The following is a 25,252-nucleotide window of genomic DNA, read 5'->3' as shown; positions in this document are numbered from 1 at the left end:
TTCAAAATTCCTGCCAGTACCCACAAATGATAAAACCCAACAGGAAGCATGCCAGTGAGGTAATAGGGAAATGTATTTTACAGACTCTCAGCACACCCCTACCACCACCAGTTTAAAAGAGTAGACTGGAACCAAGAAAGTTGGAAATAAATGCAGACCACTGAGAAGTTTTAAGCAAACTAATATTACACAATCTTATAAGCATTTTTAGAAGTTCACCCATATATAATATATACCTGAACAGCGTAGGGACCAATGAGTAGACAAGAGAAATTATGAGACCTCTGTAATAGATCAAGTGAGAAATCACAGTGGCTGAGACTATAAAGATAATCATAACTTAGAGATAAGTGGACAAATTCAAAACATTTAAGAGGTAGAATGACAAGACAATAAACTATTTGCTTGATATGAGGCTGAGAGAATGGGAAAAGTCAAGGATAACTTCCAAGCTTCTAGTTTAAAGAACTGGGAGTATTTATTTGTTGAGCCATGCAGCATTTAAGGAAGGAATAATTGTTTCATTTTGTTTAGGACAAACAACAGACACCATTAGTTAGATCTTTGACATGGATAATTTCATTTTTACAATAGAAACCAAAGGCCTGGATTTCCTCTATCCCCATCCCCAATAAATAGTTTGGAAATAGGCTCAGGATCTAAGCCAGACTTTTTAGCTAGAGTGAGTGACAGAAGAACAAGAACAATTGAAAAATTACTCATAGCAACCACTCAGACATTGTCAGCAAGTGTCAACAGTGGCTTCCTACTCAAAGTGTTCCTGTGCCCTCACTTTGGCTCTTGTCCTTGCTGCAGGTTACCATTGTTCCCATCCACTTTCCAAAACCATTTCTCCCAAGTGTCTTCAATATACTTCTTTGCATAAATAGCCAAAGTTGATTTCTATTGTCTATTGTCAAGAATGCTAATAGATAGGCTAGTTGTTCCCAACCCCATTTCCTTTTTGCCCATTACAGCTAAGTTCAATTAAGTTAAATGTGCCTGTGATGTAATCCCATTGTTATGTCCCCAACATATCCTCAATACCTACCAAGGATTACATAATACTACTTATATATAACTTCATGCCAAGTGATATGACATCTACTTTTCATCCTTCAACAGAGACAAGTGGTAAGCCCAAAGTTACCTTTCCCTATGTATCTTTTCTTTCGTAAGAATCTACTTCCAAATCTCTGCTCTTCCTATACCAGCTATATTCCCTTTCTACTCCCAACAGAAATGGCAATCAAGTCCCTGAACCCTAATTCTCAAGGTTGTAGAGCCATACGGAAATAAATTCAGGTATAATAAAATTTCTTATGAAGAAAATTCAGAGTTTACATCCATTTTACCAGATACAATTTATAAACCTTCCTAACCTAAGAGCAGTTGATCAGACCTTGACTCTTGTCCACCAACACCTGTCATAACTTGTTATAAAAACAATACAAGAACACCTGACTTGTCAAACTCCAGCTTTCTTCTTCTCCATGGATCATGCACACTTTGCCTGTCTTTCTCACTAGCTCTCTGCTCAGTAAATTCTACTCTGATCATATCTATTACAAAGTATATCCATACCCACTTTAACTCATTTGAATTTTTTTTTTCGATTTTTTTCTTACTCTAAAAAATTCCATGTTGAAGAAGCTTTATCATAGTTTTATTAAAAAGAAAAAAATATTTTCCTCCTCACCTCCATTACTTAGTTCTTCATGAATTTTAAGTATGATCAAAACAAACAACAGATCTGTACCAAGCAAAATTAAAAGTAGTAAGATTTTTAACCCATCTAGATAAAATAATGTCAGAGTCCCGTTCACAATCTCCATAAGAAGTCACTATCTCCTTATCTTATAAAATCAAATCAGTTTTCCAAGAGTTTTTAAACATTCAAAGTGGTTTTTATAAACTTCTTATGCTTCAATTATACTTTAATCACTGGTCATTGCACTAATACTATTTTGTAACAGATAAAAACAGTAATTTAACTATTTTAGAAATTAAATAAAATTTACAGGCTAAATTGGGAGCCCAACCAATGAATATACTATAATTCCATGAAAACATAGCTTAAAGTTAAGGAGTCTCAGAAAAGCACTTCAGGTAATTTAAAACATCAGGGCTGGGGATATAGCTCAGTTCATAGAGTGCTTGCCTGTCAAGCACAAGGACCTGGGTACAATCCCCAACACAAAGAATTAAAAATAAATAAATATATAAATAAATAATTTCATTTTATCACTGCTGCTAACAACCACTGAAATGAAAACACATTATATTCAATTAATCAAAAAATATCAAAATTTTCATTTGGCATGATGAAAAGATTCCAATCCTATAGGTATTTTGAATGTGGTTTACTGAAAGCACAGCAGTCTTCTTCAAAAGGATTAGCTCCTCTTTCATCCTCATATCACATCAATTTAAAGTCATAAAACAGATGTGATTAAGGCTTTATGGTCTTAAATTCACTTTAAGCCCACAGCTTCGTTCTATTATGTGATCACTTACAAACACGGTATTTAAACGGACAATATGTATTATTTAATTCTAAACTGCAATTCACTACCCCACCAATATAATTGCTAAATCTGTCTAACTAGTCTTTCATCTTAGAATGTTAATTGTATATTAAATGGCAGGCCAGCAGCATATCACAGAAAATTTGGACAATCTGCCAACAATTAAATGTCTTCTAGGTAAGTACAGTCATTTCTCTTTTATATTTTGTTTACACTACAAATTTTCTACCACATTCTGTTCACCAAGGTTTATTTAAGCTTAATTCAGTCCTTATTAAACTTTGCCTGTGAAAAAAGGTCAACAGACTATCTTTAATTTCAATTTAATTCATCACAAGTAAATTTTGAAGACCTACCATAAAGAACTGCAAAATCTCCAAATTGTCCTGTGTATTTATTTCTATTAACAGATATTAATCATTTTCAAAATCATAGATGTTTCTGTTTAAAGAAAGCATATTCAAACGGCAAGATTAGAGTCTTCTGCAAAGTTTCCCATCAACATAAAAATCAACACTATTAACAGAATCTGGCACACCATCATTGGGTGCAATGTCAGTTTATGAATTCCTCTCTCCTATTCCACAGAATTAATGACATATAATAAAAATAATCAAGTGTATAGATAGATAAAAAGCAAGTTTGTTCCAAAAACCCAACAATTAAAAAACAATTTAACTATCAATCAATGGTGAGGCTGCTATGGTTATGGGCTTAGGGGAAATTTTCTAGTTCCAGAGCCTGTAATTGCAGACTCAATAGTGCTTGCTATCCAGATCCTTAAACAAGAGATTAAAACCAAATATCTCATCAAATATTATGAAATGATTATAGATGCCCAATTCCTAACTATATACTTTAACTTCAGAATTGCAACATCTTTATCCCCTTTTAATTTTGCCTTCCTCCATTGCTCGGAAATGTGTACATGTCTGTTTCCATGCCTATATATCTGTACTACTACAATATGTCTCAAACCATTTTTTCAAAACTCACCTTCATAACATCTCACATACCACAAATAATAGATCATATTCAAATTACTCTAACATTCCAAGTTTTCCACAAATTATATGTCTACCATGTGCAACAAATAATCACCTCATGGTGGAAAAGAAGCACACATGGAACAAATACAAAACTAAAGACGCAGTTCAAAGAATTTTAACTTCATTTTTTAATTTGGCTGATTTATAGTTCATGCAAAACTTTTCTAATAAAAAAAAGTTAATTTGCCAATGTAACTATTAAAGCTATTACTTATCATTAATTATATACTAATATACAGTTTAATAGAGATATAAGCAAATAAGTAATATAAGATATAAGTAAGCAAAATAGGCAATGTCAATATATAGAAAAACCTCTAGAACTGTATATGAAAATGTATATCTTTAATATTGCACATAAAATAATTTTTTTACCTTGTATGTGAGACAATCTAGTCATTGCATGTGAATATAATTTATCATTTATTCTTTGTTATAATCAAACATGGATGACTTACTTTTTTGCTGGTAAGTCAACATTCACTGGATGTTTTCTCAAGTGAATGTTTTTGAAGCAATAATAGATTACAAGTCAAAATAAAAATATTCTAATAAAAGAAAAATCTCTGGGAGTCTACTTTAGTGGCTAAGAACATGCATCTCACACAGATACAGGTTCTTACTATGAGATTTTGTACAAGTTACTTGACAGCCCTGGTTCCTTATCAAAACTCCTTACCCTATTAGGTGGTTGTAAGAATTAAATGAGTTAGTTCAGGAGGAAAAGTGGAAATACTGGAGAATGACATTAGCCAAATTATATTGTTATATCGTGTGCATGTATGAATATGTAACAATAAATTCCAGGATTATGTAAAACTATAAGGCACTAATAAAAATATGACCAAAATTAAAAATGAGTTAGTTCAACCATGTTCTTAGCAGTATTATTCACAACAGCTAAAACATGAAAACAACCCACTGAAGAATGAATAAGCAAATGTATGTACTCACACATGCACTCACTGGAATATTATTTGGCCTTCAATATGAAAAAATTCTGACATATGCTATAACATGGATGAACTTTGAAGATTTTATAGTAAGTCAATCAGAAAAAGATAAATTTTACCTTCCTTATATATATTTATATATTCCATATAAGGTACCCAGAGAGAAAGAAAGTAGAGAGATGTTTGCCTGGGCTAGGGAAAAAGTAGAAATGGGGGAGTTACCATGCAGTAGACAGAGTTTCAATTTTGTAAAATGAAAGCGTCCTGAAGGTATGGATAGTAGTGATGGTCATCCAACTATGTGAATATACTTAATATCACTAAATCACTACACTTAAAACTAGATAAAATGACAAATTTTATGTTAATTTTATTTTACCACAATTTCAAAAATTAGAAAAAAAGAATTAAACAAGTTAATATACAAAGGGTGTAGAACAGCAATTGGCACATAGTAAATAAAATGTCACCTCTATGATGCCCAAAGCACATAGTAAGTACTTAATTAAGTCTGGTGATGGTTTAGATAAGTGTCCCCATTGTCCATATGTAAAAGCTTGGTCCCCAGAATGGAAGTATTATGAAATGCTAAGGACTTTAAGTGGGAGTTCCTTAGCTCAGCAGGGACATGCTCTTGAAAATGATTGTACGACCCGGGTCTCTGGATCTCTTTCTGCTTCCAGGTTCATGATGTGACCACATGCTGTAACACACATTCCCCCACTGCCATCTGACACCGTCAGAGCAGTCAAGCCAAAGGCGCCCACTGCACTTGGACTTCAAATCTGCAAATTTATGACACCAACATACCCCCCCAAAATTTTTCTATTCAAAAGTAGCCTTTCTCAGGCAATTCATTGTAGAGAACAAAGTTAATAAAAGGCTGGATATTACCACTAGTACTACATTACACAATCCAAAAAGAGAGTTGGGGTTATTAATGAGACCCTATATAAAGCACAAAGGATTAGCTTAAGAACCCTATAACAGGAAAGAGAATAGAGAAGAGAAAGCGATGAGTAAACCCAGAAATTTTAAAATGTGGAGCAACAAAGCACATGTAACTTCCTTAAAGGGTTTCTCATAGACCACAAACCCAAACTCATAAATCTATTTACTTAGTCAAAGACATTTTTTAAAGAATAGGTGCATTTTTCTATGAATACGTATAACTAAAATAAATCTCATAAAATTAGAAGCTCTACTAGCTTAGCACAGCAATAAAGGGGAACAATAAAATTCAAAAGAGAAAACTCAATCCAATGGATCTCTCAATATGTCTAAGAACTTATTTTGTAAACATCAGAATGATAAAATCAAGCAAGAGTCTAAAAAATAGACCAATATATTGAAACAATTGCTTAAGATTCACTGATTAGATCCAAGATGGCAGACTAGAGGGAGGCTGTGTTCCTTCTCGATCTGTAACTCGGGTTTCAAGCAGAGAATATCTATTTCATGATGAGGCAGTTTGTGCTGCTTATCAATCCCCTGCTGTTTACCCATTTGTCTACTGCAATCACCTGCAGTCTGCCAGAATATAGACTACTTTTTGAGTGCAGACTGCTCACTGACTGGCGCCTACCTTTGGCCTACTGACTGCCTCTTGCCTGTTTATCGCCTGCTTTTCACCTATCCATCACCCACTGCCTAAGATTCACCTGCCGATCGTATGACAGCAGCCAGCGGACTGACCACAGACCGCCAGTGGAGCGCCAGCAGCCTGCTGTTGCCTGGAAGTTCACTGTCACAGTACCTGCAAGTTTGGTTAAACGTGGCTGCCACCATTTTGAAACAACAGCTAGGACCTGTAGGCCCCCTGGCCAGAATGACTGAGCCCTGTCTCCAAGACCACTCAACCAACTGACCACTCCCTGCCTCCAGGGCCCTCAGACCAACTGTCTGCTCCCTGTCGGTCCCTCCAGACCGAGTGACTGCACCCCACCTCCAGGATCCCCCAACCAACCGACCACACCCCGCCTCCGGGACCCTTGTCCAACCAACCACACCCCACCTCCAGGACCTCCAACAAACCACACCCACACCCTGTGCAGTTCCCCATTTGACAACATATTTGGAAGCCAGAGCGGCCATCTTGGATAATACTGGAAGCCATATCTCCCATCTTTAGGTGGGGCAAATCCCATACTGACATGCCTGCTAGAGACTGGAAGCTCACTGTAAGATACTCCCATGCTTCAGGCTACTGAAAACTGGGAGGAATGAATACTATATGACTGTTACAATGTAGTTTTTTTTTCCCTCCTACTTGAAAATTTTTAAGTTTTTATTTCTTTACCTTTCCTACTCTCTTTTCCTTTTGCTTACCTGTTTCCTCAGACTCTCTTTCTACATTTTCTCATGCTAACAACCAACTTCTTTTGATTTCACTTCCACTCTTTCTATGATCTATAACTTCTATATATTCTTTTCTTATCCCATTAACAGCTACATCCTACACCCCTCCCCATCCTCTTTGTCCTCCATTAGAAACTGCACACCTTATTGCAAATCTATTTGTTATACTGAAGATAATAATTGACCTCATTCTGTTTATTATGACAATATTGTTAACGTCCTCAGAGGGCTATTTGGTTTAGGGCTGCATATTGTCTGTACTGGGCACTGCTAGTATTGATCTCCCCATTAAAGAAAAAGTATTGGAAACCTACAGGGTCACTATAAGCCTACAGGGGGGAAAACTGCAATACCCAAGGTCTGCACTGCTAGAGGGGAAGATATGTGAACAACATGAAAAAAACACGGGAAGAAAATGATCCAAACAAACCTAGATTCTATATTAAAAGAATCCAGTGACAGCATGGTAGAAAAATTTCAGAAAAGGAGTTCAGATTATATATAATTAAAATGATTCATGAAGCAAAGAATGAGATAAGAGAGAAAAAGCAGGCAATGAATGAACACACCAATAAGCAGATGAAAGAGCAACTGCAGGAAGCAAAAGATCATTTCAACAAAAAGAGATTCCCCAAAAAAAAAAAAAAAAAACAAATGGAAATCCATGAAATGAAGGAAACAATAAACCAAATAAAACACTCAATGGAAAGCATCACCAACAGACTAGACCACTTGGAAGACAGAACCTCAGACAATGAAGACAAAATATTTAATCTCGAAAATAAAGTTGACCAAAGAGAGAAGATGGTAAGAAATCATGAACAGAACCTCCAAGAACTATGAGACATCATGAAAATACCGAATTTAAGAATTACTGGAATTGAGGAAGGCACAGAGATACAAACCAAAGGAATGAACAACCTATTCAATGAAATAATAGCAGAAAATTTCCCAAATCTGAAGAATGAAATGGAAAATCAAATACAAGAGGCTTACACAACACCAAATGCACAAAATCACAACAGATCCACACCAAGGCACATTATAATGAAAATGCCCAACATACAAAATAAAGATAGGATTTTGAAGGTTGCAAGAGAAAAGCATCAGATTACCTGTAGGGGGAAACCAATACAAAATATCAGCAGATTTCTCAGCCCAGACCCTAAAAGCTAGATGGGCCTGGAACAACATATTTCAAGCTCTGAAAGAACATGGTTGCCAACCAAGAATCCTATACCCAGCAAAACTAACCTTCAGAATTGAAGACAAAATAAAATCCTTCCATGATAAACAAAAGTTAAAAAAATTTACAAATAGAAAGACTGCACTACATAATATGCTCAACAAAATATTCCAAGAGGAGGAAATGAAAAACAGCAATGTAGGTCTGCAAAGGAGGAACTACATTAAAGGATAACCCATTCAAAGGAGAAACCAAGCCAAGTCAAAAAACAAAAATAAGCCCAAATGCCTGGGAATACAATCATATCTGAAAAATAACCCTGAATGTTAATGGCCTAAATGGATTGATCAAAAGGCATAGAATGGATTAAAAAGAAAGACCCAACAATATGCTGTCTTCAAGAGACTCATCTCATAGAAAAAGACATCCACAGACTAAAGGTGAAAGGATGGGAAAAAACCTTACCACACACACGTATAGGGGACACACCCTATAATGGCGGCTGCACCCTCATGGCAACCTCTTCCTCACACGTGGCACTGCCTGACCCGGACTTGTTTGTACTGCCACTCTCCCCTGGAAACTGAAAGATGTGTTCTTACCCAGCAACCAATTATGTGTAACTCCCTGATTGGCCTGCTTATCTCCACCCCCTACTGTCAGGGACTGGTTAGCAACAGTTCTGTGAATGTGATCAGCTCGTGCTTGACCATATCATCCTATGGGGCTCTCGCCCACGTGAATCCCCCGTGCCTTGCTGACCTTTAAGCTAACTGGTTCCCACCTGGCCCCAACCCTACATAAAAGCTATGTAACTTCCTCAATAAACGAGTTTCTGCGGTGCTTCATGAGCTGACTGACCTCCCGGCTCTGGTGTGTTTCCACTGCCATCGACACTCATCATCCTGCTCGGCCCCCTATTCTCCTCAGGTGGGCCCTGAGGAGATACATCGGACCTTGTTGCTCGACAGGGAGCAACAACTGGTGCCCCGTGTGAGGATCATGAAGTTGCCGACAGGTCAATCGAACTGCAGGTGAGTGTACTCCCATAAAATATGGGACAGTCCAATTCCAAGTCTGACCCCTCCCTTGACTCCCTTAGGATTCTCCTTAGAAATAGAGGATTAGAATTCTCAGATAGCCAGGCGTTTCAGACCTGGAAGGCCCTCATTAAGGCAGCCCCTTGGCTGCCTGAAGCAAACTTGTTTGACTGGGAAACATAGGACAGAATTGAACAACTTCTTCGTAAGGCGCAAGTTAATAAGGGAGATATCCCCCCTCTTGGAGCCTTCCCCACTATCGCAGCCCTTAAAAGTTGTTTCCCACCACGTCCTACCCGCAACCCAGATTAAGATAGGGGCCTCTCCAAAGGTGCCAACTCTCCAAAGGACCGTCCTGAGGTCCTCCCATGCAAGGGTCAAGAGGAACTATCACAAGAGACAGAAACAGGCCCCCCTCTTGATCCCTTTGATGCAGCCCCATGGCCACCTAGGGAGGAAATACCCGTGTCGTTGAAGCAGTCCTCCCCCGAGTCCACTCCCTTTTCTAACCCTTTCCGGGGTTCTTCAGCCCCTCCTCCACCCTATCCGGATACAAAACTTATCTTGAGCACAGGGCCACTCCCTGCCCCTGCCTCTGCAGCATGTCACCTCTTTCCGGTGCATGCTAACCCAGGAGGTAATAGGCCTGCTATCTGGTACCCATGGGAGGCTCAAGATTTAAAAGACCTAAAGAAAGCCGTCGCTGAGGATGGCCCAAATTCCCCCTGGGCGGAAAGTATCCTTCAAGGTCTTGCCCATCAAAATTGCACCATACAGGACTGAAAAACCTGACTAAGGCCGTTCTTCCAGATCCAATGTATATTAAGTGGTGCGCCTTTTTCAATGACGAGTGTCATGCTCAGGCAGAGAGAAACCAAGCCACTAATCCACCTATCCCTATCATCTTTGGAATGCTCTCAGGGTCTAATGATCTATTCTCTACGGGCCTACTGCAGGTGGCCATACCCGCTCCTTATCAGGAGCAGGTATGCGCTTTAGGCTTGGCAGCCTGGAAGAAACTTGAGGAGGGCCCCTGAGAGCCCCCAATCTCGAGTATCACACAAAAGGCCTCTGAGGATTTAGGCACATTTATAGACAGAGTGGAAAAAAGCTTACAGAAAAAGTTCCCTCCAGGCCCACTGAGAGATCAATTTGTGAAGATATTAGTATGGGAAGGCATGACCACTGATCATAAACTGGCCTGTGCAGGCTTAAAGGATAGGTCTATGGGACGATGGATTGTTGCCACTAAGGGCATTGGCACCATGTCTCATCAAACTCAAACCATAACATCAATGCTAAGGGCGTCCCAGGAAAAAAATATGGCCACTCTTGTCTGCATGCTCCAACAGGCATTCCCTGCAAAGGGAAAAACCTGCTTTAAGTGTGGACAAGAGGGTCATTTCAAAAAGGAGTGTCCTCAAAGAAAAAGGGAACCACATCCCCCCCGGGAGATTCTTCTTCTCGGCCACCACGCACTCCTTGCCCCAAATGTAAAAAGGGGTTCCATTGGGCCAAGGACTGCAAATCCAAAACGGACATTAAGGGGAAACCTTTAAACTCCCCGCAGGGTGGCCCCCAGCCCCATTAAATAAGGGGAGACCCTTGGTTAGGACTCACTGGACGGTTCCCCTGATGCCAGGAGTCCAGTCAAAGATGACTGTTACTGTAGGAGGAAAGAACTTTAAATGCCTCATTGACACCCGGGCTGACAGAACAGTTCTGAGGAGGGAGGAAACTCCCCCCCAGTGGAGGCTTCTGCCTGGGCCTCCTTTATTGGGAGTCAGCGGGCAAACAGTCTTTTCAGATGGTCGACTGGCTCCCATGGAAGGATCTCGATGGCAATGGAAGGGAAGTACGCACTCTGGTGGCCTCAGGATTAACTGCTAATCTTCTTGGACAGGATATACTAGGTGAGGCAGAGGCCTATATCACCACAGATCACAAAGTCTTTTATGAGGATTTATTGGAAAAAGAAGAATACCAATAGCATTTTAAGGAAGGGAGGGCCTGTCACCCCAACTACAGAGATGACCCCTCCTTGGAGGCCATAGGAGAGGGGAACCAAGACCTTCTGTCCGGCCGTACTCCCAATCCTAAGGGCCACTGCTCACCCGGGGCCCCGTACAATTAAATGGCTTTCAGGCCCCCCTATATGGGTAGAGCAGTGGCCACTTCCCCAACATAAGCTTCAACAACTTCACTTGCTTGTGCAGCAACAGTTACAGGCAGGTCACCTTAAACCCTCTGTCAGTCCATGGAACTCTCCAGTTTTTGTCGTCCAAAAGGCCAATGGGAAATGGCAACTTCTACAGGATTTGAGGAGAATAAATGAAAGAATGATACCTTTTGGCACCCCTCAAAGGGGACTTCCTTGGATCCAAGCCATTCCTAAACATTATCATCTCATAGTTATTGATATCAAGGACTGTTTCTATTCCATTCCCGTAAGCCCTGAAGACTCTGAGAAATTTGCCTTCTCATTCTATCCCTTAACTTTAAAGTCCTGATCAGAGGTTTGAGTGGACCGTCTTACCCCAAGGAATGGCCAATAGTCCCCCCATATGTCAATATTTTATGTCTAGGATCCTTGCCCCTCTTGTTAAGAAAGTGGATCGCCTGCTTTATGTCTACATGGATGATATTATCCTTGGGGCAACACGGAGTGACCATTAGATCAATTTTTTGAGTCTTGTCCGCAATTGCTTACAGAACATGGATTCCAAATTGCACCTGAGAAGGTTCAACGGGTCCCCCCCATTTAGGGTCTTAGGATCCATCCTGGAGCTGGATGTGGTTTCTCCTGTTAGACCTCAGCTCCAAATTTAGGAAAGTTATTCCTTACCCCAACTACAGAAACTTCTTGGGGAGATAAACTGGATGAGGCCCTGGATCTCCATTAGCACAGAGGAGCTCACCCCCCTGTTCAATATACTCAGGGGATTAAACCTATCCACAACAATCATTTTGGAGCCCATTCATATGAATGTTCTCCTTAAAGTTCAACAGGCCATTGGCCATTCCTGTTTGAGGAGATATAACCCTTCCTTGCCTCTAACCCTCGACATCTTCGGGGGAAAATCCCTTCTCACAGGCCTCCTGGCACAAGAAGGGGAACCCATTCATTGGATTCACCTGTCGTTTGGGGGAATACCCCGGGTCTATGCCATCTTAGACCAACTCGCCGACTGCATTGTAAAAGGGAGGGATTTATCTCTCCGTCTTTTTGGCCATCAGCCACATGCTCTTATTGTCCCCTTCCGACTGGCTGACTTTACTTGGCTGCAGAAAAACAATAACCACATCGCAATTGCCATGGAAGGATTTCTAGGACATGTTGATTGTCACTATGGCCCCTACAAATGGATAAGTTCCTTTTCACAACTGGATTGGACTCCACCAAGATTGTTTTTACCTGAGGCTAATCCTTCCTTTCTCACGGTGTTCTCAGATGGGAGAAAGAGAGGAGCAGCAACAGTTATTTTTCCACATTCTATGCAGGGTGACGAAATCCCCAGGATATTAGTCCATGACATCCAAGGTTCAGCACAATTCAAAGAGCTCTATGCCATCGTTCTAGCCTTAAGTGAGATACAAGAGCCTTTCAACCTGTTCACTGATAGCCTCTATGCTGCCACTCTGCTCCCTAACCTCCCCGGTCATACATTAAACTTGATGATAATCCCATCACCCCTTTAATGCTTCAGGCAAGAAACCTGTTAAAGTTGAGGACTAAACCTATATTCCTGCAGCACCTCCAGGGGCACCAATGCCTCCCAGGTATTTTATCTCAGGGCAATACAATTGCTGACTCCTTAGCATCTTCTCTGCAAAGCTATTCTTTTCAAGAAGAGGCTACCTCCTTTCATGAGGTTACTCATTGGCGGGGCTTACACCACAGGTATCCCCAGGTCCCTATTAAGGAGCTAAAACGAATAGGACCTGTAAATCTTGTTCACCTTTTCTACAAGTACCTCCTTTACAAGAAGCTGGAGTCAATCCCCATGGGTTAACACCTAACCATCTGTGGCAAACAGATGTCACCCATTATGCTCCTTCTGGAAAGCTCAAATAAGTCTTTGTAACCATTGATACTTTCTCACATGCCTGCTGGGCCACAGCCCATGCCGGAGAAAAAACAAAACATGCTATCAATCATTTGCTACAATGTTTTACAGTCCTCGGCCTACCTCAACAACTCAAAACTGACAATGGCCCTTGCTTTGCCAGTAAATCATTCTCCACATTTGTAGAACGCTGGAGCATCCAGCATAATACAGGCATACCCTACAATCCCACTGGTCAGGCAATTGTCGAGCAACAAAACAGAACCCTAAAGACCCAGCTATTAAAAAAGGGGGGGGAGTATCATCCCCCCATGATCAATTAAGGATGGCACTATGCACTCTAAATATTTTAAATTTTTCCAAAAATGATCATCTCTCCCCTTTCCAAAAGCATTGGGCAACCGCGGTAAAATATCACAACATCAAAGTCCAATGGAAAGACCCTCTCGCAGGGGCCTGGAGAGGTCGTGACCCTCTCATAACTGTTGGAAGGGGATTCAGATGTGTATTTCCTATTGATGAGGACAAGCCCATTTGGGTCCCTGCAAAGAACATTAAATATCACCCCCCTCCAAATGATGCCCTCCCCTCACAAAATGATAATACTGACCCAAGGAGCTCCGCCTCTTGAGGTACGGTATTCTCCTGTCTTTGACAGGTATGCAAAAACCTCGGTGGACTCTTTGCCTCATCATCACAGAACTAACTCATTTTCTAGGATTCTTGTTTTTTTTTTTTTTCTTTAATGCTGTATTTTTGAGCTCATAATTTTGATCCTACATACCTAGGTGAATGATTTTTTTTTTTGATCAGTTCTATTTTTTTAGAGTTTTGGAACATCTATTACATTGCAATGGAGATTCACCTATAAAGTTACAAGGCCTTTAATTTTGTGTTATTTGTATGTCGTGCTGTCTGATGTCATGTTTTGTCTGTATCAAAACTGAGCACTCCTAAAATTAAAATTTAAAAATGGATCCAAATATTTTTAATTCACGTGATTTAAAAAGGTTCAATTTAAATTGGGTAGACTAATAAAAGTGAAATGTCTTTAGAAATAACTCGCAAGTCTCTAGGTGGTCAAACTAATGAAATGTTGATGTTAAACAATGTCTAATATCAATTGTTTCTAGGACTTTTCTTCAACAGGAAAGAGATGGCAAATACTGTTCAGCACACTTGTCTGATATCTTATTTTTTTTTTCAAAATAAGTAAAGTAAATTTAACATGTATGGGGCTACTTAAATGTGTTTGTTAGCGACATCTGATTAATTTGAAAAGTTAAAATGCTAATTATTAAATAACATTAAGTACTCTTAAGTCCTTAAAATCCATGGAGTAACTTACTTAAACATTTTTGGTGTTTTCATAGGTTGGTAAATTAAAAAGGGTTTAAAATTGCTTTGTGTCATTACTAAAAACAAGGTTATTAAGAGTTATGTCCTAACAGGTAAAACCCCAACCCAGAGGGTGAGTGTTCCATCTGCTCCCTTACCACTTCCCCCTGCTCTCCCTCCAGTTCTGCAAAGCTCCAAGGAGCTCTTAGATTTGGATTTAGAGTTACCATCTCCCCTTCCACTGTGTTTCAGTTAGAGTACTTTAAACAACAAAGTATTTTATCTTGTTAAAATGGAGTAATTTATCTAAATTCAGAAATTTCATAAGAGTTGTTTCAGTAGGGTTAGGGAGGGGGGCAAGAATGGAGGAAGGAAGGACTGTATAGAGGGAAAAGAGAGGTGGGTGGGGTGAGGTGGAAGGGGGAAAAATGGCAGAATGAATCAAACAACATTGCCCTGTGTAAATTTATGATTACAGGAATGGTATGCCTTTACTCCATGTACAGAGAATCAAAATGTATCCCATTTGTTTAAAATAAAAAACTAAAAAAAAAGTTGTTTCAGAATGTGAACAAAAAGGGGTCAACACATAAGAAAGAGAAAATAAAAGCTCTAGAAATGGAACTATAAAAGAAAGTGTTTTCCTACAGCAAGGAGGATTGTGTGTGGCCCTAGGTGAAGAATGTTGCTTTTACGTTGACCATTCAGGAGTAGTTAAAGAATCTATGGCTAAAGTTAGAGAAGGACTGACAAAACAGAAAAAGGAGCAAGAAGCACTGCAAGGCTGGTTTGAATCGTGGTTTAATTCCTCCCCTTGGTTGACGACCTTGATTTTTACCTTACTGGGGCCACATTATTTTATACTTACTCCTAACCTTCGGCCCCTGCATTCTAAACAGGTTAATAGCTTTTATCAAGGACTGTGTAAGGACAGTCCAACTAATGATGTTAAGGCAACAATAGAGTACCGGCCCCAGAGGATGGATACGCACAATATCCAAATGAGCATGATTCCTCTTTATGAACAACATGTTAAGAACAAGGTGGCTACTAAAGCAGGAGCCAAAATTGCCGGACTAGGCACCTCTCTTACCTTATATAAAAAACCTTCACAACAATTAATAGATGATATGCAATAAATGGCTAGTGCAATCTTAGACCTCCAGGCACAATTAGATTCCCTTGCAGTCGTAGTCCTACAACTTGGGAGAGGGTTAAATTTACTAAATGCCAGGGAAGGAGGGCTTTACTTATTTCTTCAGGAGAAATGCTGCATTTATGCCGATCGGTCCAGAATTGTCCATGACAAGATCAAGCAACTGCAAGAAAATCTGGAAAAAACGGCATACCGAGCTTCAAGCTAGCTTCTTCTAGGCAGGCTTACATGGCTGGCTCCCTTACTTACTTCCCTTCTACAGTTCATACAGAAACATTTGGAGGCAGTACAATTAATGAATGTCCAAGTACAATACCAACGGCTAGCCACTGGTTACGAGGAGGCATATAATGATAATGCAAGGTTAACCCCCAGAGACCCCTTGAGCTAATGACAGGTAAGATCCCAGGCGCACTGGGACAACCTAAGACAGGCTCTTGATGAAGCTTCCCTCCCCACTGAGCTGTTGAGGCGCTGTGGAGTATTCAGAGACGGGTAAGATCTCTAAAGAGGAGACAACCTAAGACAGAAGCTCCACCTTCCAACTGGCTCCAGGGGGGCTAATAAAACAAAAAGGAGGAATTATAGGGGTCACACCCTAAAATGGCAGCTGCACCCTCATGGCAACCTCCTCCTCACACATGGCACTGCCTGACCTGGACTTGTTTGTACTGCCACTCTCCCCTGGAAACTGAAAGATGTGTTCTTACCCAGCAACCAGTTATGTGTAACTCCCTGATTGGCCTGCTTATCTCCACCCCCTACTGTCAGGGATTGGTTAGCAGCAGTTCCGTGAACGTGATCAGCTCGTGCTTGCCATATAGTCCTTATGGGACTCTCCCCTGCGTGGATTCCCTGTGCCTTGCTGACCTTTAAGCTGATTGGTTCCCACCTAGCCCCCATCCTACATAAAAGCTGTGTAACTTCCTCAACAAACGAGTTCCTGCTGTGCTTCGTGCGCTGACTGACCTCCGGCTCTGGTGTGTTTCCATTGCCGTCGACACTCATCACTCATCATCCTGCTCGGCCCCGTATTCTCCTCAGGCAGGCCCTGAGGAGATATATCGGACCTTGTTGGCCAACAGGGAGCAACATACATGGACTCAGTATAAGATCAGGGGTTTACATCCTTATTTCAGATAAAGTAGACTTCAAGCCAAGTTAGTCAGAAGGGATAAAGAAGGACATTTCATACTGCTTAAGGGAACCATAAATCAGGAAGACATAAATATTTATGCCCCAAACAACGGTATATCTATGTACATCAAACAAATCCTTCTCAATTCCAAGAATCAAACAGACCCCAACACAGTAATTCTGGGTGACATTAACAAACCGTTGTCACCACTGGATAGATCTTCCAAGCAAAAACTCAACAAAGCACAGAACTCAAAACACAATCAATAACTTAGACTTCACAGACATATATAGAATATTCCATCCTTCAACAAGCAAATACTTTCTTTTCAGCAGCACATGGAACCTTCTCGAAAACAGACCATATGTTATGCCACAAAGTAGCCCTTAGTAAATGCAAAAAAATAGAGATACTGCCTTGTGTTCTATCAGATCATAATGGAATGAAATTAGATATCAATGACAAAATAAAAAAACAGAAATTACTCCAACACCTGCAGACTAAATAAAATCCTACTGAATGATGCATGAATAAGAGAAAACATCAGAGAGGAGATAAAAAAGTTCTTAGAGGTCAATGAGAACAACGATACAACATATCAAAATCTCTGGGACACTATGAAAGTAGTACTCAGAGGAAAATTCACTGCATAGAGCGCATTCAAGAAAAGAAGAAAAAGTCAACAACTAAATGACCTACCATTACAGTGCAAAACCCTAGAAAAAGAAGAACAGAACAACACCAAAAGAAGTAGAAGACAGGAAATAATTAAAATCACAGCTGAATCAATGAAATTGAAACAAAAGAAAAAATTCAAAAAATTGACAAAATAAAAGATTGGTTCTTTTGAAAAAGTAAACAAAGTAGACAAACCCTTAGCCACACTAACAAAAAGAGGAGAGGAAAAAAAAAAAAAAGAGGAAAGAAAAACTCAAATTACTAAAATTCATGATGAAAAAAAAGGAAGTATCATGAAAGACACCACTGAAATATGTAACATAATGAGAAGCTACTTTGAAAATCTATACTCCAACAAAATAGAACATACCAAAGACATTGACAAATTTCTAGAGACATATGATCCTCCAAAACTGAACCAGGAGGACATACACAATTTAAACTGATCAATTTCAAGCAATGAAATAGAAGAAGGCATCAAAAGTCTACTAACCAAGAAAAGCCCAGGACCAGACAGATTCTCAGCTGAGTTCCATAAGAGCTTCAAAGAAGAATGCATTCCAATACTTCTATTCCAGGAAACAGAAAAGGAGGGAACCCTACCAACTCATTCTATGAAGCTAATATCACCCTCATACCCAAACCAGACAAAGACATATCAAAGAAAAATATTTTAGACCAATATCCTTGATGAATATGGACACAAAAATCCTTAACAAAATCCTGGCAAACTGCATCCAAAAACATATTAAGAAGATAGTGCACCATGATCAAGTGGGGTTCATCTCAGAAATGCAAGGTTGGTTCAATATCCATAAATCAATAAATGTAATCCATCATGTCAATAGACTTAAGGATAAGAATCATATGGTTAGTTCAATTGATGAAGAAAAAGCATTCAACAAAACACTGCTCAAAACACTCAAAACACTCAAAAAAATAGGGATATTTGGAACATACCTCAATATTGTAAAGGCTATTTATTCTAAGCCCACAACCAACATCATTCTTAAAGAAAAAAAAACTGAAAGCATTCCCTTTAAAAACTGGAACAAGACAGAGATGCCCTCTTTCACCACTTCTATTCAACATCGGCCTTCAAATACTAACCAGAGCAATTAGACAGACTAAAGAAATTAAAGGGATACAAATAGGAAAAGAAGAACTCAAGCTGTCACTATTTGCTGATGACATGATTCTATATTTAGAGGATCCAAAAAACTCCTCCAGAAAACTTCTAGACCTCATAAATGATTTCAGCAAAATAGCAGGATATAAAATCAACATGCATAAATCTAAAGCATTTTTATACATAAGCGATGAAACATCTGAAAGGGAAATGAGGGAGACACCTCCACTCGCAACAGCCTCCAAAAAAATAAAATACTTGAGAATCAATCTAACCAAAGACAAGAAAGATCTCGACCAAAAAATCTACAAAACATTAAAGAAAGAAATTTAAGAAGACCTTAGAATATGGAAAGATCTCCCATGTTCTTGGACAGGCAGAATTAATATTATTAAAATGACTGTATCAAAAAGGTGCTATACAGATTTAACGCAATTCCAATTAAAATCCTTATGACATTTCTTATAGAAACAGAAAAAGCAATCATGAAATTCATCTGGAATAACAAAAGACACAGAATAGCCAAAGCAATCGTGGACAGGAAGAGTGATGCAGGAGGTATCACAATACCAGACCTTAAACTCTACTATAGAGCAACAGTAACAAAAACGACATGGAATTGGCACCAAAATAGACAGATAGACCAATGGTACGGGATAGAAGACACGGAGACATACCCACAAAAGTACAGTTATTTTATACTAGACAAACGTGCCAAAAATTTACAATGGAGAAAAGATACCCTCTTCAACAAATGGTTGAAAACTGGAAATCCATATGTAGTAAAACGAAATTAAACCCCTATCTCTCACCCTGTACAAAACTCAACTCAAAATGAACCAAAGATCTAGGAATCAGACCTCAGACCCTTCACCAAATAGAAGAAAAAGTAGGCCCGAACCTCCATCACATTGCCTTAGGACCAGACTTCCTTAACAAGACCCCCATAGTGCAAGAACTAAAAGCAAGAATCAATAAATGGGATAGACTCAAACTAAAAATTTTTTTCTCAGCACAGGAAACAATCATTAATGTGAAAAAGAACCTACAGAGTGGCAGAAAATCTTTTCCACACACACTTCAGATAGAGCACTCATCTCCAAAGATTATAAAGAACTTAAAAAACTTTACACCCAAAATACAAAGAACCCAATCAATAAATGGGCTAAGGAAATGGGCAGACACTTCACAGAAGAAGATATACAGGTGATCAACAAATATATGAAAAACTGCTCATCATCCCTAGTAATTAGAGAAATGCAAATTTAAACCACCCTAAGATTTCATCTCACTCCAATTAGAATAGCTATTATCAAGAACACAAGCAATAACAAGTGCTGGCGTGGATGTGGGGAAAAAGGCACACTCATACATTGCTGGTGGAGTTGCAGATTGGTGCAGCCACTCTGGAAAGCAGTATGGAGACTCCTCAGAAAACTTGGAATGGACCCACCATTTGACACAGCTATCCCACTCCTCAGTTTATACCCAAAGGACTTAAAATCAGCATACTACAGTGAGGCAGCCACATCAATGTTCATAGCAGCTCAATTCACAATAGCTAGATTGTGGATCCAACCGAGATGTTCTTCAGTTGATGAATGGATAAAGAAACTGTGGTATATACACACAATGGAATATTACTCAGTCATAAAGAAGAATAAAATGATGGCATTTGCTGGTAAATGAATGATGTTGGAAAATATCATGCTAAGTGAAATAGGTCAAGCCCAAAAAACCAAAGGCCGAATGTTTTCTCTGATAAGTACAGGACAATATATAACAAGGGGGGAGGGGGTGTTGGGGGGGGAGAAGAATGAAGGAACTTTGGAAGGTGTAGAGGAAAAAGGGGTGGAAGGGGTGGAGGACAGAAAGATAGTAGAATGAAACAGACAGTATTACCCTATGTATATGCATGATTACATGAATGGTATGAATCTACAATGTGTACAACCATAGAAATGAAAAGTTGTACCCCATTTGTGTACAGTGAATCAAAATGCAGTCTCTAAAAATAAAAAAGATTTTAATTAAAAAAAAAATGAACACAAACATCCTGACATATAGTGCTTTTAAGATGGCCTTTAGAAGTTCAGAGGTACCAACAACTCATAGTAAGTGAAGTAGAAATACTAGAGCTACTGAGGCAAAGGGTGGAACAAGGACTCATAGGGCGGACTGAGATATGTATAGCTCAGTGGCAGAGTGCTTGCTACAATGGGATTTTGTAACTAGATCACCCAAGTGGCTAGCTGGCAGTGAAAAAACCTCTTCAATAGTAAGAAGAGGTGGAGCAGATAAGGTTTGGATCCCAGCAAAAAAGAAAAGACTCATACAAGTGGATGTGCTAGAATGGATATACCATATACAACCAGAAAATTCCATCAGATGGCTGTTCCACAGAAGGACCCAGTGGACACTCCATTTGTCAAAGCAATAGGAAATGTAACTGTGTTGTGTAAATGTAACAACTGTAATGAAACCGTGTTGCTCAAAAGCTCAATGGTGGCTGTCCTCTGCAGGCCAGGACTTGCAGTAGTAGATCTGCCTGCAGTTCTGGGCTCCAAGGTAGCAGTGGGGATGACAGGATCCAGAACAATTTTGGGGCACAAAAATTATAATGAGAGGAAAGTTCAGAATGGTAGGAAAGGGTGCCAGAGAACTCCAGAGATGGTCAATGAAACATGGTTTCTCTTCGGGTAAGATAAACGGGCAATCGTTGAGGTGCTAATCCACACAATAGGAAGAAATCATGAATATTTCCTTGACAATAAATAGTCATGACTCCTTGACCAGTTTCTGGACCTGAGTCAGTTTTCATTCCCTGACTGGAGAAGAATCTGAGTCTCAGGAGAAAGGAACCTGTGTCACACAGTAACAGAAAGTGCACACAATAAAAATTGAGGCCCCCACAACATAGGTCTCCAAAGGGGTTGTGGCCATGTATATACACTTGGATGAGTCTGAGTCTGTCCTCTAAGTTCACGTGTTGGAAACTTAATTCTCAAGTTCATATGTTGATGGCATCTAGTGGTGGGGCCCATGGGAGATCACTAGGATAAGATCGGGTCATCAGCGTAAGGCTCCCATCATTAGGCTGGTGGCTGTACAACAGGAGGAAGAAAAGGACTGGGGATATAGCTCAGAGGCAGAGCACTTGCCCAGCAAGCATGAGTTTCTGGGTTTCATTCCTAGCACCAAAAAGAGGGAGAGAGGGAGGAAGGGAGGAAGGGAGGGAGGAAAGAAGGAAGGGAAGGAGGGAGGGAGGGAAAAGAGATCTGAGTTGATATGTGACCTTCGGCCTTACTATGTGCTGCCCTGCGCCATGTTTTGATGAAGCAGAAGGCCCTCACAAGATACTGGCTCTTGCACTTTCCAGTCTTCAGAACTTTGAGTAAATAAACTTCTATTCTTTATAAATTTAAAAAAGAAAAAAAAAAAAAAAAAAAAAAAAGACATTCACTGACTAAAATGATACATGTAACACTGCAGGGGCACATGGGCCGCCCGCTAGACATTCCAACCAGCACCTGCCATCCTGGGGCTCTCGGATTTCTGCCTCTGGCTAGGGATGCTTCCATTCCTAATAGGGCCCATTTTGGAGGCCTATGGGTGCAGGTACCAGGATCACTTTCTTCCCCAGGGTTTTCTGCAGACCTTCCCATGTTGGACAATGTGATTCATCATAAATAGAGTCCCTCATTCTCTTCCTATCCATGAGTCACTCTTCCCAACTGCTCTCTCATCATCCACTGTCCTCATGTCTACCATTCACCTGAATCTGGATTTGCGGGGGGGTCTCCACCTAAAAAAGGCATTAGAAAGAAATGCCAAGCATCGAAAGTTGGTTAAGAAGCACAGTTCTTGGAACAGAGAGGCTTTCTGATGATGATGATGATGATGATGATGAAGAAGGAGGAGGAGGAGGAGGAGGAGAAAGGAGAAAGGAGAAAGAAAGAAAAAGAAGAAAGAAGAAAGACGACGACGATCCCTAGCAAGGTGCCTCAGTTGCACTCAGAACCTCCAAAGAAAGGGGAAAATGGCACTTGGAAGATTCCTCCCTTTCAAAAAAGACAGCTGCACCCAGCAGTGGGTCAGGGTTGTCCCTGGACAAGAAAGTTGCAGTGTCTTGGTTGATCCTTCCCATTCAAAGAAGGTTAATTCTGTTGCAGCTAAAGTAGATTTGCTGTGGAGTTCCACAGATTAAAAGAACCACTCAACTCACTCCCAGAAGAAGGGCCACCAGAAGAAGAACTCTCCCGAACAATGCCATACAAAATTCCACCAGAGTTCACTGAAAGAATAAGTGCTCTGGAGCAGCCCAGAAGTTACAAGGGAAGATGGTGACTGTGAGCTGGTGGGCACAGCACCCAAAAGGGCAATTTAGTTCCTTGGCTCAACATAGCATTGTCAACTATGATGGATATAAGCTTTATGACAAATACAACCTTCCAGCTGCCACACTGTGGACTACGAGACCAAATGGAGTGGTAGCTGCAAGAAGCACATGATAAATACTGCACCCATCAAGACTGCTCAGAGCCAGTCAGATCTAGAAGATACTCTTAGGGAAGTTAGTAGTACCATCCACAATAACTTCAAAACAATGCAATACTTTTACCCCAAGTCCCTCACCCAAGACACCTCTCAAATACCCCTCCTCAATCAGAAGGCCACCTGCCCTGAGAATGCCTCCAAGCCTTTGAAGCGCCTTACCAGGCAGCTGCTACACCCGGACATTCAGATCAGGAAAAGGGACATTCCTCCGTGGAATGGAGCTGTACAAGTTGTTTAAAGTTGAATGAGAACAACATCTGGTTCCTCCCAAAAACTAGCATCTGTGGGGAGACAGAGCAGAACCCAGGAGAAACAGGGCAGATGCCTGGCTTTACCAGCTTCATACCTATGGAACTTAGACTTCTTGTGGAGACCCACTCTATCCCAGACTTAATATCCATTGAAATATCACCTCAGCTCTTATGCCCTGTAACTGATGAAGTGTCCCATGAAAGGAGGAAACCTTCATGTCAGATTCCAGCCTTAGACCATTTACCTTAAATGGTGCTAACCACAGGTCCTGAGTGCTTTGTGCCAGACAAACTTTTTTATTTCCAGGGTAGGGAATTCTGGGAAATGTAGTTTACCACACTGCCTTATCACTAGGGTTTTGGAGACAGATTGGGAGAAGGTGGTATTGGCCAGGTCGGTCTCAAACTCCTAGGCCCAAGTAATCCTCCTACCTCAGCTTCCTGAGTAGCTGGGACTACAGACCTGTGCTACCATGCCCAGGATTTTTTATTCTCAAGTAATTAACAGCATCCTTTCACTTTCAAAAGCGTCCTGGTTGGATACTGAATTGTATGGTCACATTACATAACCCAGACCCGGTTTTTGGCTTAGAGTCTACATTCAGCCTGCCAGGATACCACAGGTGCCTTTCAGAAGAGCCAATGTTAGTGAGGTTTCATTCTTAAGGTTATAAGGCAGTGAGGTAAGAGTGTAGCTTAGAAATCAACTTTTCTAATTAAGAAAAGCAGTATCTTACCTAGAATATTAGAGGATTCATTTAATTTAAGTTCTACTTGGAAGGTTGAAAATGATTTACATGGTTTTAATGTTTTTGTTTTTGTTTGCTTTTTGTTTTTAGTCTTTTACTGTGCTAAACCAAAGCTCTAAAAGTCAAATGATTGCTTTGATAAGTTTTTATAATGGAAATAAAAGGTACATATACACAATAAATCCAAAGGTTATTATATCCATGAAAAATCAACATGTTCTTGGCCCATAATCTGTCAATAAAATAAAAAGTAGTAAAAGCATAAATTATAATTAAATCTACATGGGTTTGGGACCTTACCAACCCTCCCCCCCAAAAAATAGTAATTACTGTAACAATAAAATTTGACTGATAAAGTCACCCTTCCATCTATAAGTTTATAAATTCAAATAATTAAGAGAGTCTGGAGAAGTACAAGTGGAATTTCAAAGCACACCTTTTAACTAGTGAAAGAACTGTCAAATCAGGATTGAATTTATTTGCCACCAACAACATGCATCTTGCTAACTGCCACTTCTGCAAGTTACAGTATGTGCCTTCCTTTCCATTAATCTACAAAGAATTAGAGAATTATGGAATCCTCATGGGCTAGAATGGTCCTTGCAGTCCTATTTCATCCAAGTGGCATATGCTCATACACATATATATAACCCAACTCTACCCTTGCAATAACAGCACTGAAAGCACAAGAAAAAAACAGGTTAGATTCAAATACAAAAGCAAAAAGTATTCATATAGGCACTACCACAGACATAAAACATCCCATTATATCACCTCCTCCATCCCTAAATGTCTAAAAACAAAGAATAAACTAGCACTTTATACGCACGTGTGCGCACACACCCACAATGACTTACCCTATCGCAGCAAGAAGCTTCTGCATCAAAAACTACATTTCAATATAATATAGATATTTTAGCTTCTCTTAGGTTCACTTAAATTTCTTAGCAGTTGCCTAAAGTCCAAAATGTAAAGACTCTAAAATAACAATTGGGAACAGCATATACAAATAAATCAATGTATCCATTTGTTTCTATTTCTTCAAATCCTCAAAAGAAGAAAAAAATCTTAAGAG

At 39.9% G+C, this 25,252-nt stretch overlaps 1 protein-coding gene and 1 pseudogene across 1 annotated transcript in view; one reads left to right on the top strand and one right to left on the bottom strand.

Moving 5' to 3' along the window:
• The window catches only part of Rngtt (RNA guanylyltransferase and 5'-phosphatase), a 311,879-nt gene that overhangs the window by 213,365 nt on the left and 73,262 nt on the right, over nt 1-25,252 (bottom strand). The window lies entirely within an intron of this gene.
• LOC124988526 (interferon-stimulated 20 kDa exonuclease-like 2) lies at nt 22,381-23,455 on the top strand (annotated as a pseudogene).

This window comes from Sciurus carolinensis, chromosome 7 (genome assembly GCF_902686445.1).
Source record: "Sciurus carolinensis chromosome 7, mSciCar1.2, whole genome shotgun sequence".
NCBI classification, from domain to species: Eukaryota; Metazoa; Chordata; class Mammalia; order Rodentia; family Sciuridae; genus Sciurus; species Sciurus carolinensis.
The sequence above is the reverse complement of the archived record's forward strand: the minus strand, read 5'-3'. Positions and strand labels throughout refer to the sequence as shown.